The sequence below is a fragment of the Micromys minutus genome (genome assembly GCF_963924665.1).
Source record: "Micromys minutus genome assembly, chromosome: 17".
NCBI lineage: Eukaryota > Metazoa > Chordata > Mammalia > Rodentia > Muridae > Micromys > Micromys minutus.
Genome location: NC_137952.1, coordinates 41,610,687 through 41,626,530, shown reverse-complemented (window position 1 = coordinate 41,626,530; position 15,844 = coordinate 41,610,687). Strand labels below are relative to the sequence as shown.

The 15,844-nt window shown below is 39.7% G+C and overlaps 1 protein-coding gene across 3 annotated transcripts in view; it reads right to left on the bottom strand.

The window, feature by feature from the left end:
- Positions 1-15,844, bottom strand: part of PLCB1 (phospholipase C beta 1) — a 644,223-nt gene that overhangs the window by 1,923 nt on the left and 626,456 nt on the right. Inside the window, exon 33 of one of the 3 annotated variants that reach the window (XM_080931579.1) lies at positions 7,780-7,904. The exons of the other annotated variants lie outside the window; for them this stretch is intronic. The gene's annotated coding sequence lies outside the window, so the exon portion shown is untranslated. Of the gene's footprint in view, positions 1-7,779; positions 7,905-15,844 lie in introns of those variants that run through there. 3 annotated transcript variants of the gene reach the window in all.

Genomic DNA, 15,844 nt, shown 5'->3' with positions numbered 1-15,844 from the left:
TAAGATAAATAAACTCAGGTCTAAACACACTCACACACTTGGGAAAGTTTACGGGAGCAGTATGCACTGATGGAAATTCTTACGCTCAGGGATTGAGTGGTGTCAACAGCACTGAGTGTTTTGAGTTTGTTTATTTGGCTAGTATTTTGGACTTTTTTTTTTTTTTTTTTTTTTTTTTTTTTTTTTTACAGGACCTCATGCACGCTGAGCAAACCCTCAATAATACCTCAATTCCGTTGGTGCCTTTAAAGCAGTGGTTCTCACCCTTCCTGACGATGAGGTTGTTTAACGTACTTCCTCATGCTATGGTGACCCAGCCCCCAACCAAAACATTATTTCATTGTGACGTCATGGCTGTAATTTTGCTACTGTTATGAATTTTAATATAAATATCTGATACACAAGACATCTGATATACCACCCCTGTGAAAAGGTCATTTGACTATCAAGGGGTCGGGACCCACAGGTTGAAAACTGCTGCTTTAAACAGAAAATTGGTGAAGTTTTTTTTTTTTTTTTTTTCAAATGGACTCCATGTGCAACATTAACTTTTGCTATAAATCCTTTTTAAAATTACTTCTTTATTTCCTTTCTCACTGCCATTTTTATTTGTCTTTTAAAGTGCTACAGTCACCTTTTAAATGTCTTCTATTTTATCTGTTTTATGCCTTGGAAAATTGCAAGACCTTTTTAATGTCAAGGAACTCTTCCCATACAGGTTTGCACAGGTGCCTTAGTTATTAAGTGGCTGGAAAGCTCTTTCGGGCGTTCGGAGCAGCGGGGGCAGCTTTCAAGAAGCCTCTGTGGTCTGAGCCCAGTGGAAACTCTGGATTTAAAATATCCTGAAGGCAATGCTCTTTTGCTGCCCCTTATTAGCCTTGAGAAAATTCCTTTTAACAGCACCTGGTTGGATGAGGCAGGAGGATCACCATGGGTACAAGGCTAGCCTGAGCTGTGGAGTGAGTTTTAAAGACAAAATAGGACAAACAAACAAAACCCAGAAAGTCCATAAGATCTGAAAATGATTTTGGTGCTTGTCTACCTTCTGATGTATACAGACCGTGTGGGGGCTTGGCCTTGACTCTCGCTTGGAAGACAGGGGTGGTCCTAAGTCTCTGCATTCTCCGCTGTTCTCCATGATGCCAGCAGTGCTAGCCAGCTCTCAGTACTTGCACTGATTACCTTCTCTTTAAGGCCTCCATTCCACTTTGGCCACACCCTAGCTGTATATCCTCCATCGGCAACAAGTGAAACCTCTCAAGCTTGGCTTTGATGATTGGGTCCTTGTACTGTGAAGTCAGCCAGGGCTACGGCCCTAGTGAGTCTGAACCTCTTTGCTGGACATTGCTAGTCATTTGACAGCATCTAATAGCCCAATTTCTTCACTATCTCTTTAGGTCAGAGATATTCTGCCAAGTCTTAGCTCTTTAGTCTCCGTATCTGTGTGTAATCAGCTCCGCAACTCTAAAACTCCTAAAGTTTTGAAAAACAGAAAGTTCCCGTGAATCTAAGGCAACTCCAGAAAGGATGACAGTTACTTGTGGTCCTTGTGTGGTCTCCTCCCTGTTATTACGGAATGGTTAATTTGTGTGGAGTACGGACCAGGCCTTCCTGAAGTGTTGCCCTCATGGTATACACAATGCATTCATTATCTTTCCAAATAAAAATTGTTACAGTTTCTCAAAAGCGATGGAGTGGAAGGGTGGTAGATAATGAATTCTGTATCTCGCTGAAAGACCTCCCCCAACACATATGTCAAATGGAATGTGAAAAAAAAATGGTTCAGCCTTAGTATTCAAAAATCAATTTTCTTCCCTCGAAAAGAAAATACAAGGAAAAAAAAAATATATGGAGGGAGGGAGGGGGGTCATGAGACTTCTATTGGATCAATAGAGAGGAGAGCCCACAGCTTCCCAAATGCACTGAATTATGATGGAGCAAGGACAGCTTAAACTTGGCCTCATATTCTTTGGCTCAAAAAAAAAAAAAAAAAAAAAAATCACTTCAGAATCATAGACAAGAAAACACTTGTCCTTTCATCTCCCACTCCCCTAACAATTCAGAAGAGAACACAGTTTGTGTGGCAGCTCAGCTGTGTGCCACAGTGAGATCCCACCCCAGTGACAGGTCCTCCGCTGCATCACGGCAGCTGTCTTCCCATCAGCTCAATCGAGGAACAGCTCGGGGGCGTGCATGGTGGCCGCAGAAGGTGGTTGTTATTATTTCGGTTTGATGGTTGGATCTTCAACTACCGGTGTGTTGGACCTGACCTAGCAGACAGTCTCTCCAAAGATGTTGTACAAGACGCCATGCAATTTCAGAATGATTCGTCATCATCATCCTCATCCTCATCATCATTAAGAAGAAAAAGAAATATGAGGAAATGCCAACCAAGCAGCCGACACTTTTTAAGGACGTTAGTAATTTGATTCCTGTAAAGACTTAATTTTGATAATTTAATTTTAATAACGATGCTTCACAGTTTGTAATCACTGACCTAATTGTGGCTAAGTCATAACTCTCCTGGACTTTTCCTCTTATCCTGAGGTAGAAGCAGATTTTTATTGCATTCTAAACTAGGTCACTGCCTTATGGCTTAGATGCAATGGCATATATGCTATGCTGGAGAAAAGTCATCTGACTATTAATAAGCTAATTAAAAATTTGTATTTACTATAAGATGGCAAGTTTGAAGTTTTTCTTTTACTCTTCTTCTAAGTTTGTTCCTTGTTAAAATAAACATCAGCAGTACCCAGGTGAATTTCTGGAGCCACACCCAGAAAACCCCATCCAACGGGAGGTGGTGCACACAGACCAGAAACTGTCGATTTCATGGTCAAAGTCAGGGTGACCGAAAAGGTCAGGTGAGTGGGAGAAGCAGGCTGTGTATGAAGGAGGGGGAGGGGGACTAGAGACGATGCGACCCAACTAAAGGTGGTGCCCGTAGCTAGGTTCGAGCTCAGGTTTGTCAGATTCTGGCTTCTCATGGAAACAAGTCAAAGAACAGCAGCAACAAAACAGCAACAAACCCCAGAAACTGAACTTTTCATGTGAGAGTTGCTGACTTTTTATTTTCAGTCAAAAAAAAAAAAAAAAAAAAGGTGTCAGTTGAATGACATTTTCTGACACTGGACAGCAAATCTGGTATTAGCTGTGGGAAGGACAACAGGTGTGTTCACCCAGCATTGAGTGGGCTTCACCCCCTCCCCCCACCGTGTCCCCTTCCCCATCTCAGGTGTTTGTCCCTGTCTTAGATTTTAGAAGTCCTGTCTAATTTTCGTCCTGCAAACACACACATTCTGAGTTTGTGTGGTCAGCTGCTTGCAGTGTCTCTTAAGTTGGCTCTTGAAACCTAGGAGCTAACTATAGGTTTCACGATATGGAACTTAAACACTCGGCAAAAATGTCCAACAGGACTTTGTTGCTAGCTCCTGTTTGTATACCCATGGTTGTGGGTGTCTGGATCAGCGGCTCCATTACCAGTGATGATGTTACTGGAGACCTAGATAGCTTTGTTTTTGCACCTTGATTTTGCCAAGATCTGCTTTTGCTCTTAAGATAGGCAGTTATGCTGTGAGGTCAAATGATGGATCTGTATAAAGTTTCCTCCATAATTTCTATTACAACTGGCCCTTCTTTACTCTTCCGTGGAGGTAGATGGTGATTTTATATCTAGTTGATATTCTTTTGTAATGAACAGCAAAAAGCAAAGCAATGTCTGCTGTGCACCAATGACTTCCAACCTGGACCTAAGTTCTCCATGAATGTGAGGCAAAAGGTAAAGGTTTCCTTTTATTTTTTCTTCTTTAATAAAATTATCTGAATATGAAATTGTGAGAATAATAATTTCTTGAATTACATAATTCTTCCCCCTCCTTCTTGTTGCCCCCTCTCTCTGCCTCTCCCTCCCTGAATAAATGCAGACAGTTTTTCTTACTTATTCCTTGGATTTTAATCAGTTCTAGGAGTTTCATGTTTCCTGTTTGTTTATGTCAAAGCTCAAATGTCTAGTGTGTGGCTGAGGAGACTCTTTCAGGCTGGCTCTGAGGTTTGTTAGAATGTCCTTTTTGATTTTTGAGTATTTAATTGCTTGAGTGTGTGTGTGTGTGTGTGTGTGTGTGTGTGTGTGTGTAAGATGCCTGGGCACTTTATAATGTTCCCTGTACCAAACACGGAAACAGCTGCCTTCTGAGGAAGCTCTGGTTCCTCCCAGGAAAGCTCTAATAAACCCAGCTCTAGATCCTGGAAGTGGTTACTGCTTTCAATCACCAAGCACAGGCTGCCTTGCAGCATGGCTAGGAAAGAGACTTTGAAAAGCTCTTGGTTCATACTGCTACTTCAAATGATTCTGTTTGCTTTTGTTTGGGAGACAGTCATGCTGTGTAGCCCAAGCAGGACTGGGACTCACTATGTCAGCCAGCCTGGTCTTGAACCCTTGTTCTTTCTGTTCCTTCAGTTTCTTAAATGCTGCCATGGCAAGTACACACCACCATGTCCTGATAATCTATGTACCTATGTATCTATCTATGTATCTATCTCCATAATTATATTTTTGTGGTGTTTTGCCTACATGTATGTCTATGTGAGGGCATCAGATCTTGGAGTAATAAACAGTGAGCTGCTGTGTGGGTGCTGGGAACTAAATCAGGGTCCTGTGGAAGAGCAGCCAGTGCTCTTAACTCCCACTTTAAACCCTCTTACACTATATATATTTGTTTTTTGAGGTAGTTATATTTAGTAATTATTTTGTATAAACTATTTTTAAATTTATTACTAAAGATAAAAGAAAATAGTAAAACCAATTAGCAAAGAAACTAAAAACCACCCAAGCGCAAGCATTTCTGTGAAAGGGTTCTACTTCACAACATCTGATATATCCAAGTAAGTGTAAATTAGTAAATGGATTTGAAAGCAGAGAAACAGGGGTGGCATGGAGTATGTCACAACTGTCACATTGCTGGTACAATAGCTGCAAAGCCCACCTGTACTTGTATGAGTATAAATATGAGATCTATGAATATGAGAAAAATATAAAAGCCCAGAGTTCCTTTCAAAGGAAATATGAGAACATGAACTGTGTGGGGATCTTTTGAGTATTTTTATTTCTTTTCTTTCTTGCTTTCAGGTAATGTGATTATATTATTTTTGGCATGAAAATATCTTTCTAAAATGAAAACAAAATCTAATATCCGTTTTTAAAAAACAAATAGGAAAAAAAGGCAGAACTCTGGGTGTGTGATATAATCAATGGTCATTGCAGAGATTATAGTTCTCTGGTTCAACTTCATAAGCTGGATAGATAGATTCAACACAACATACACACACACAACCTTCCCAAAATACATTTACAAAACGGGTAGTTTCAGACTGAGCTGGAGCCACCTTGTAAGGTCCTGTCTTATATTTAGAATACATTCATGAATTTTTAGAAAAGTACAGAGTAAGGTCGGTCAGGTTACCTGAGGATAACTGAAAAAGTACCCTGTGGGAAAAGCAGGCTCGATCTTGTATCGTCAGCACTGTTTTGTTTATTTGTTTTGTTTTCTTCTACGTTGTCTTAAAATAAGTTTCCATGAGACTTTGAATCAATATGGGTGGATCCATGAGAAATGCCTTTTGTATGTAAACCCTGAGAAACACTGAATAAAACAACAATCATGTTTGCTTACACTTCTAGATAGGGTGGAATATAGGACAACCCCTAAATCATGAAAATAAGAAAAGTCTACCACAGGAAGAGGCTTCATGGATGGCAGAGGAGAATCTCTATCCTGCAGGATCAGGCTTCTGTGTTGGACCAGGATGGGTGAGAAGTGCTGTGTAAGGTCAAAGATCTCTACCCTTCAGATGAGAATTCCTAAAATGAGTCTAGGCAAAGAAGCTAAAATCATTCATAAGGTCTATGAAGGACATACACTTGCCAAGAGATTTGGAAATCAGAAGCAACAATAAAAAAACGAACAAGTCCAGCTTCCAATTCAAATTACTGATGTGAACAAGGAACCCAGCATCAGTAAATTGAAGCAGAAACTAACTGTTCAGCAACTGTTGTAACCTGTGAGGGCTCAGCAGTGAAATGTCAAATTCATACACGCTGGATTCCTTCCCTATCCAGGCCAGGAGTGAGCCATATAGACAAGCAGGTACCAGTGACCATGAACTGAAGCTCAGAGTAACAGCCATGCCTAGGGAAATTCTGTTTATGTTGGACCTTGTAACTCAAGGTTGCCATTGGCAACAGAAACCTACAGAAGGAGTAACGTGATAATCAGTGCATTTCTAGGTCAAACAGGAAATACTTGGGACATGAAGTAAATAAATTAGAAGAACAAAAGACTTCTGGGTTTAAAAAGAAGGGAAAAGAAACAAAACTTACATTTTATGCCAATGTGGAAGAATACAATGAATTCACAAAATAAATCAAAGCGCTTTTATCAGGCAGATGAGCATAGTATATTTATTTTTGCCAGAATTTCCCAAGTAACTACAATTGTTCTAAACAATAAAATTAATTAATGTTCATCTCATAAGCAAACATTAACTAGCAACAGGGCTTCTTATTAAGGCTCTATAAGGAAACTATGAATTACCTGTTGTCAGAAATTCACACAAAAGAGGATATTCAGGGGACTAGATAAGACTCTTAACTAAACTGGTATCAAGTGTGTTCATTAGACAATGCTGACCTTGGGAAGCTCATTTAATCTATTGGAGTTTTAGTTATATTATCTCTAATTTTATTTATTATGCCAGAACATATATGTGCCTTATCTCTTCGTTCTGGGTTCTGGTGGTGATCAAATGCAGGTCAACAAGCTTCTGCAGCAAATGCTTTACTCACACCTCCATCTACTGACTCTTCAATTGTCTCAAATATAAAAGGAAGATTGCTATACTGATTTCCTCTGGGTAATGTTAAAAGGTTTAAATGAGACAATGTTTTGCATATTGTGATTGCTTAGTGATGAATCAGTGCTGAATTTTCTTTCTGAAAGGAGATAAAGAACAGGATTTGTACGCAGCAAACACATTAGGTATCCTGTCTGCTAAGTGGCCCCAGAGTGAGTGGCCACTTGGTCAATGCAACATGGTCACGATGCTTCTTGAATCTCACTTTTTGGGCTGGATTCTGGTTCATTGCTGACTTTGATACATTTATCTATCAGTAAGTGATATTTTTGAATGGTTTTATGCCCCATGGTAGGAAGAACTCAGAATCTTTTCAAGATAAGAAAGGATGTGTATAGAGAAAAGATGTTGGATGGAAGGGATGCCACAGACCAGGACAGAATGCATGGGTTGGTGATGGAGAATAGACTGTGACCTTAAAGTGACACTGGAAGTATTCTTTGAGGAGTTCAGAGCTAAAATTTGGGTCTCACGGGATCTGTTAATACCCTTGTCATTACCCAGGGTTGCTCCCTTTTCTGTAGGACAAATGATCAATGGCATCTTCCAGACAGTTCTCTAGCTTAAATTCCCTTCTTGGTGCTTCACCTAAAGATCTGCTTTGTGTGTAGAAATAGCTGATTCCTATAAGGTGTTGAGTATGCTGTGATACATAAAAATGCAACCCTCGGCCTATTTCTTTCATACAGAATCAGCTGGAGATCACCACAGAGCTGCACACATTCTGTAGTTGAGGCAGATCTTTCAAAAAATAATGCTATGTAAAAGGAGACACTGTCAGCAAGCTCCAGCGCTTCCCTGAAGTTTATGTACAAACAAAAGAACTAGGGTTTGTTAGGTTACGGCTCTAGAAACACTAGATCTATGATGGGTGGTGAAAAATTGCATTTCTGACCAGCTCTCAGATGATGCAGACATTGCTGGTATGATCATATTTTGTGTAGTGCCGGTTTTGACAGTGGTTTTCTCCTGTTGGATTCTCTCCGTCTTCCACACTATTACAGGAATATATAATTAAATCAGTAAAATATAAATATATAAATAGATGTACACACACACACACACACACACACACACACACACACACACACACACACATATTGGAAAGACTTCTTTCTGGTAAATCTGTCCTTTATAGACCTCTGGACCTTAGTGTTGGTTTCAGAGTGTTCAATGGAAAACACAGGGTAAGGGGCAGAAAGGGGAATGCTGAGTGCACAGGAAGGAAAGGTGAAGAGCCAAGGGTAAGGTAGACAGAATACCAAGCTAATCCAAGTATGAAGTGAATAAAAGAAAAAGAAAAACAGAAAGAAAATATGTCATTTTTTTCCCACTATAGTCCCTAATGTGTCTTTGCATTCTGGCATAGCTCCTGTGTGTACAATCTTCTGAACAACAGAGGGAATCCACTCTCCATCTGAAGAACATCACAGGGGAGTTCTGGTTCCTTTTTCCCATAGCTCCACCTCCAACCCTTCTTCACTGCCCCCACCTGGACACACCCCCTCTTAGACATTACACGGCCCACACTTTAGATGTCTGAGCTTTGAGATGCCTTTCAAATTTTCTTCTGCACGTATCTCTCACAGGCACCAAGAGATTACTGCAGAAACCTTGGAAAGGAATGCTAGCAATTATGCAGTCAAATCCTACAAGATTTCAAAGTCTTGGAAAGGGACTTTTGCAATTATATAGTCAAAGCCTTTCCTTTTACCAAGTGCAAACCTGTGGCCCAAAGTAGTTAGTGGTTTTTAAGAGTATAGGGCTCACTGGTGGCAAGGGAGCACTACAATCCACTCAGTTCTCCTCTGTGGTAGACTTGTTTTTATAACCTTTGACTACAGCTAAGTTCCTCATGTTAAAAGCATAGTATGTATTTTTGCGTGTCTTTCAATACAAAGGTTATGTAATTTGTTTTAACCAACCATATGTTATGGGTTATAGCCTAAGCCAAAGCATGGGGAAAGTCTTATTTAGTTTTTATTATACTTTTTCTACTATATCCTGGGATATAGTAGAAGATGAGGCACAACCTAGATTGACTGTTCAACTTCAAACAGACACCCAAAGATGCAAAGCAAATCCACACAAAAGCCATGGAGATATCTATCTGACCTGGAATGAACTGAAATAGCTAAGCTCAGTTACCAGGAGCTAACTATTACAAAGTTGTGAGTCAAGTGACTGTTACTGAATGCTAGAGTGATTGGTGTCTTTTGGTACAACATTGTTAATGGTATTTCCTAATGACCCCCGTGACTTTTCTCAAAAGCTCTACAGTTGTGGCATAGAATGAGTTGTTTGCCATGTTCCATAAATAAGGTACCTGTCATGTATGTATATCTGTATGCATGTGTATGCGCATGCACATGGAGCTGTGTGCTCGAAAGTGTGTACACATTTGCATCATGTGTGTGTTAAGTCATCTCTCTCTCTCTCTCTCTCTCTCTCTCTCTCTCTCTCTCTCTCTCTCTCTCTCTCTTTCTCCCTATCTCTATATCTATATAACCATATTCCACATTCTAGCCATTCAACATTTAGGAACAACCTCTAGTACAATTCCAAGTAGTGATGAATGAAGAACTCAACAAACTACTTTGTCTCAAGTTGGGAACTCTCCTAAGTTTCAGGTCTTGGGAGTTTCGTCTTGGCTCCAGGATACTATTATCTTACAGGCCCTGCTATTGAGGCCTGGGACTTTTCCTTTATTTTCAGCGGGTGCTTTTTTTAGACTCAACTGTCATCTTCTAGAGCTAAGAATAAACATGATTATGAGTAAGAAAATAATTTTGGTCCTGCTAAACACTCCAGAGATGTTTAATGGGACATTATGATTATACCTGAAATGCCAAAGCTTCAGTCTACATCTTTGAAGATTTGTGCTTTGGTCTAAGGCAGTTTAAAGGAATTATTTTGTAATCTAGAGATAATAAAATTTCAGCACATTATTCAAAACCACTCTATCAATCATGAAATAAAGGAACAGAAGCTTACCACCTAAGTAGCTTAGAAAAGAATCACTATTTGAACCTAACTAAATTCCTGTCTTCTAATCCAGGCTCCATCCCTATTGTTCCCGATGAAGCCCTTACTATAAAAAGACAAGATGTACAAAGATCATGGTAAGTTTACCGTATGTGCCAAAGGAGACTATCAAATCATTTCAATATGTTTTCCGTGAGTGTCTAGGATTTCAAAGTTGCTTTCCTAAGATAAGTAGGGGGTATTTCATTGAGAAGCAACTCAAGGGAAAAACACCGTGCTACTCTTCCTGACACCTGGGCCTTATAACATGGAGTAGGATTTTGTGGAAAATAATAAGGACTTCCAACCATGTGTCATCAGCCCAGTTTATTTCTAACCATTTACTGGGCATTTCTGTGTCTGTCTTGTTTAGAAGATGCTGGCTTTCTACTCTCCCTGCATAATTCTGCAGTTTTTAGAGCCTGTTTATTTGCAGGGCTGGGTGCTCTTCTGTTTGGCATTATGAGTCTAATTTAATTTGACTATTTTTGTAAAGAGCCAGAGACTGTAAGAAAGGGCAAACAAATGGAAAACTGGAATAAGGAAAAAAAATCATAGTTGAAAAGAAAAAGTATTTCAAACTATAAACAATCTGGTAAATTGCTAATAAACAAGAGAACACAGACCTGGGAAAAGAATTATAGTAATATAATGATAGGAATAATTACAGTTCACCAAGTGTTACTGTTCCCAGAGCTTTTCATGTAGACCAATATAGTAACTTCAGCAGGACTGAGCTGAGGTATCACCGGAGTCCGAGAAATAACAAAGTCATGAATTAGATTTTGAACAAAAGTAACAAGAGGTAGATGCTTTATTATCTGTGGAGAAATGGTGTTGTATTTCTTGATTAAAATATTAAAAATGACCATGAGAGAACCAGAGAGCCTTTTGGATGATGAACTTTTATGATTCTTTCCCAATACTTAGAGCCATTTTACTAAGAAACCTTGAATCCAACCAGGATCTTCTTTTTGCATGTGACTCTAGATGCATCCCATGAATAGCTTAAACCCTTATAAATGCACTTTTTGAAAAAAGAAACAAGAAAAGGACCACAAACTTGGTGTATGTAACTTAAAGCATGCAGCCTTAAGAAGCTATATTCTTGACTGAAATTTAAAGACCCCCCCCAAAAAATTAAAACTGGAAAATCTGACATATACCAAAGCCATGTGAAAGGCCCAGCTGACTACTAGTTGTTGCCACTAGTTTGTGACTTATTTACCTAACAATGAGGAGTAAGAACATGTTTACAAATCATGACTTATGCTCTCCAGAGGGACAGGAGGAGAGAAAACAGAGGAACCCACTTTCTAAATGCACAAACCCTATGATGATCTTAGAAAGCTGTAAGGACTAAAAGACTAATCAAAGGCTAATTCTAGGTTGAATAGCAGCTATTACTTTTCTACCAAAAGGAAGGATTAAATTCACTCTCTGCATTTAATTCTTACATGGATCAACACCCAAAGCAAGTCCCTGCTGTACACCGTGAAGGCAGCTAGTTCAAATAAGCTGAGTCTCAGTGGAACATCCCCAGTTAGTCTTGAGTTCTATGAAGGCTTTTCACAGAGAAGGGGCCTGCCCTCTTGTGGCCCCCAGCTCAAGTAAGAGCCTCTCCTCCATTTGTGCATGCCTTGATCCTGGCCCCTTTTAAGACCCAGGGAGCATGGTAAGAGCCCAACCTCAGCCCCAGCAAGGACCATTGCCTTGACTCAGCCCGAGCATTTAGAAAGCAAGAGGCAGGCTCTGTCACATGTCCTAGAATGAACTCAGAGAGTCCCCAAAGAGTGTCCTCTTGATCACCTAAAATTAGTTTTGGTTTTTCTTTTTCCTAAGTGTATATTTCAAGAGTGGTAAGCTGTCTTAGGGTTTTATCCGGATAATTGATTTTGGTGCTTAGGGAGTGAGTATGTCCTAATTATATACAGTCCCTCCTAAGCATGTTTATATCTCCTTCTTTAATTGCCAGGGTTTAGGGTTGACCTTGTAAATGGTCAACCTTATTGATTTGAAAGGGAGTTAGATATCCTTTTCCTAGGCTTTTGAAGGACTCTGATTGCCAGGGCCTTAAAATCTCCACCCAAGGTGAAGTCGAAAATGAAGGTAGGATTTCTCTGGGACAGCAAACTGAAACCAAGCCAACAGCAAGGTCTATGAGTGAGGTGGGGCTGAGTAGGAATTATGGTGAACACAAAAGACATATCTGAGTAGTCAATGGTAGTTACCCGGTCTTCCTGACTAGATTATAGTCAAGTGAATATGGTCAAGTGAAATACATGCCAAGTGTGGCTTATCTGATTTCTTTTTCAAAAGAAAAGCAAAAATTCTGATTTTTGTATTAATTCTGATTTTTCAGCTTTGGCCTCTAAATTAGAAATTCACAAAACATGAGGCAGGTCTATATACAACTTGTAGAGAATCTGGATATTGTACTATATGCGTTAGTCTATTAAGTTGAAAGATTGTGATCTCACTCAGCCAGGGCCTCTCCATGGGCCTCTATTACATATTGTGCCATTTTTCTTTGGTATCTGCTACATCTAGATAAAAGTGCCCAACCCAGGGATATGTTCAAAGTTCTAATTAGAAGTTAATTGAGATGTATAGAGTTGGGCTCTGGCTAATCTCACTGTCTAATGTTTTTGTTTTTTACTATTAATTTGCAACTTTTTATAATAAAGTTTACTGGCTGTAGTAACTCAGATACATAAAAACAGATGCTCTACATTCACTCTTTGTTTTGGATATTTTATTTATGTATATTTCAAATGTTATTCTTTTTCCAGGTTTCCCCTCTGCAAACCCCAGTCCCTTCCCTTTCCCTTGCTTCTATGAGGGTGCTACCCCACCCACACACCCACTTCTACCTCACTGACCTAGCATTTTCCTACATTAGGGCAATGAGCCTTCACAGGACAAAGGGCCTTCCCTCCCATTGATGCCTGATAAGGCCATCCTCTGTTATATATGCAGTTGGAGCCATGGGTCCATCCATGTGTACTCTTTGGTTGGTGGTTTAGTTCTTGGGAGCTCTTGGGGGCAGGGTCTGGTTGTTTGATATTGTTGTTCTTCCTATGGGGTTGCAAACCCTTTCAGCTCCTTCAGTCCTTCTCCTAACTTCTCCCCATTGGGGTCCCTGTGTTCAGTTCAATGTTTGGCTGCGTGTATCTCGTCTGTATGTGTCAGGCTCTGTCATAGCCTCTCAGGAGACAGTTATATCATAGTCCTGTCAGCAAGCACTTTTTGGCATCAGCAATAATGTCTGTGTTTGGTGGCTGCATATGGGATGGATCTCCAGGTGGGGCAGTTTTTGTATGGCCTTTCTTTTAGGAGCAATTCTGGGTTAAAAGTTTGGCAATGGGTAGGTGGCCCCATCTCTCAATCAGGGACTGTGATTAACTTCTGGATATGGTTTCTACAGGTTCTCCTGCCCCTTTGTTGGGCATTTCAGTAAATGTCATCCTTTTGGGTCCTGGAAGTCTCTTGCTTTCCTGGCTTCTGGAACTTTCTGGTGGCTATTCTCAGTCTGCCCCCCCATTGCTATATACCTCTGTTCAATTTCTTGACCCTGTATACATGTCCCCATCCTCTCTCATACCTGATCCTTCCCCCTTTTCACCCTTTCTTTCCTCCTTTCCTTCCAAGTTGCTTCCACCCTCTACCTCCCGTGAATGTTTTCTATGTTCTCTCTTATTTGTGGTTCATAGCCCTAAACTTCAGGTATGAGTGCAAATGTGAAGTAGCTGCAGAAACCAGGAGAGCAGAGAGAGAGATGGTGGGGATGGAGGGAAAGAACAGAAGTTTGAGGGAGGAATAGCAGGTTGTTATTTCATAGAGAGGGAAATATGGTAGGGTTTAACTGGGGAGAGAGAAGGGATGCAATTTACTGAAAGGGGAAGGGAGAAGAAGAAGAAGAAAAGGGTTTCTATGGAAGAACACATTTAATTTTATCTTTACCTAAAATTCCATATTATATATAAGTACACACACACACAATGTTATGCTACTAGGCATGTTCTTCTTATGAGAGTAAGAAGTCTTTCTATTAGAAATTTCAGTACTAAACATGAGAAACTTCATTTTGGTCAGGGAAGTCTAAGATACCTCCTCACAGAGCAATATAGACTATTGGTGATGATTTTGTACTAATCAGAATTTGAAGGTAAGTCCCTATTGAAGACACCACACACTTTGACTCTATAGGACTTGCAGGATGTGAGATGTATCTCACCTGAAAGCCTCCTTATGCACTCCAGAAGGTGCTATGCAAGCTACCAAGGGAGAAAACTGCTAATATTTATACCCAGCTGTGATATCTACACAGCACAATAATATTCATTATGGCGATATACCCTGAAAGTGTTGGCAGTTATATCTTGGAAGTAACCAATACATGTCTAGTGAAATTAAGGCCTGATCAACAGGGGAGAATTTAGGCTTGACAACATAAACCTCACCAACTACCTATGACTAATGAAGTCATGGATTCTATAGGAGAAGCTACTGCTGTCTCTTTCCTAAGCTAATATAGCTTCTAATGATAAGCTAAATACTTATCCTAACCTCTCATCAATAAAGTTTTTTTTTTTTTTTTTTTTTTTTTTTTTTTTTTTTTTTTTTTTTTTTCAGAAAGAAAGCCACAAATGGTCAAAATGGAGAGAACAACTGAGTCTGGGGTTGCCAATCCTGATTATCAGGGAACACATGAAAAGAGGGAGTAAAAACACCGTTTGAGTCAGAATACTCAGGCATATGCTGAGAGACAGAACCTTCTCTTTAGGATAGGGAAGCTGCACGTATGAAATATTAACAAATGCTTGCTTCGGCAGCACATATACTAGAATTGGAAAAATACAGAGAAGATTAGCATGGCCCCTGCGCAAGAATGACACACAAATTCCTGGAGCGTTCCATATTTTTTTTTAATGAGAGGAGAGGACTTTGATCCATGAAGGCTCATTTTCCCAGAGTAGGATGGGAGAGGGAGCACCTTCATGGAGGCAATGGGAGGGGGAGGGGGATGGTATTGGCTGAAAGGGGATAACACCAGAAATATAAATACAGAGAATATTCAATAAAAATTTTAAAAAGAGAAATATTAACAATATTATAGTCAAAACAAGACCGGAGTGATGACAACACTAATTGACATGCCAACATGGATGTTGGCTCTCATAAAGCCTCACCAGGAAATGAAGAATTATAAGCAATTAATTATTGCTGAGAGAGGGAGTATTAGTCTTCTCTGGGGACAAGACCATGGTAGGTTAACCGATACCAAGTGGTCTGTCCTAAATACATATGAGCAACCCTAAATGGACTTAGTAGGAGTGGTTAATATATTTATATGTACACATTCATGTAACTATAATAAATAAAGTAACAAAGACAATAGAGAAAGTACATGAAAGTAGAAACTGGGCTTGGAGGTAGAGGAAGGGAAACTAAGAGAATCGGAAACCACACAAGGTAATGGTTTATTTAAAAGGATCAAAGTATAGTAAATTTTTTAAAAAGGCACATAGGGGCACCACTGTGCTTTAATACCTTTGTCAATGTGGCTCTAGCATGTGACCCATAGCATAAAAGGAACCTGGTACTCTGAACCACAAAGTAGAAATAAGCCTGTCAACTGGAAACACTCACACGTGACTGTTCTATTTTATGAGGCCACTTTTAGCAGTTTGCCATAGCAGCTGACCAACTATTGGATACATTCTTACACACATAATTTAAAAGGTCTGACTTAAATTGGAATTAATGAAATTCTGAATACAACCCAAGATATTATAAATGTTTTTCCTATTCATGATTCACCTCTAATGGCCAATCTTTGTACCACAAGGAGAGACTCCTAAGGTTTCCATAGGTGTTTTTGCTTATACTGATTTTAAGGTAAAAATTA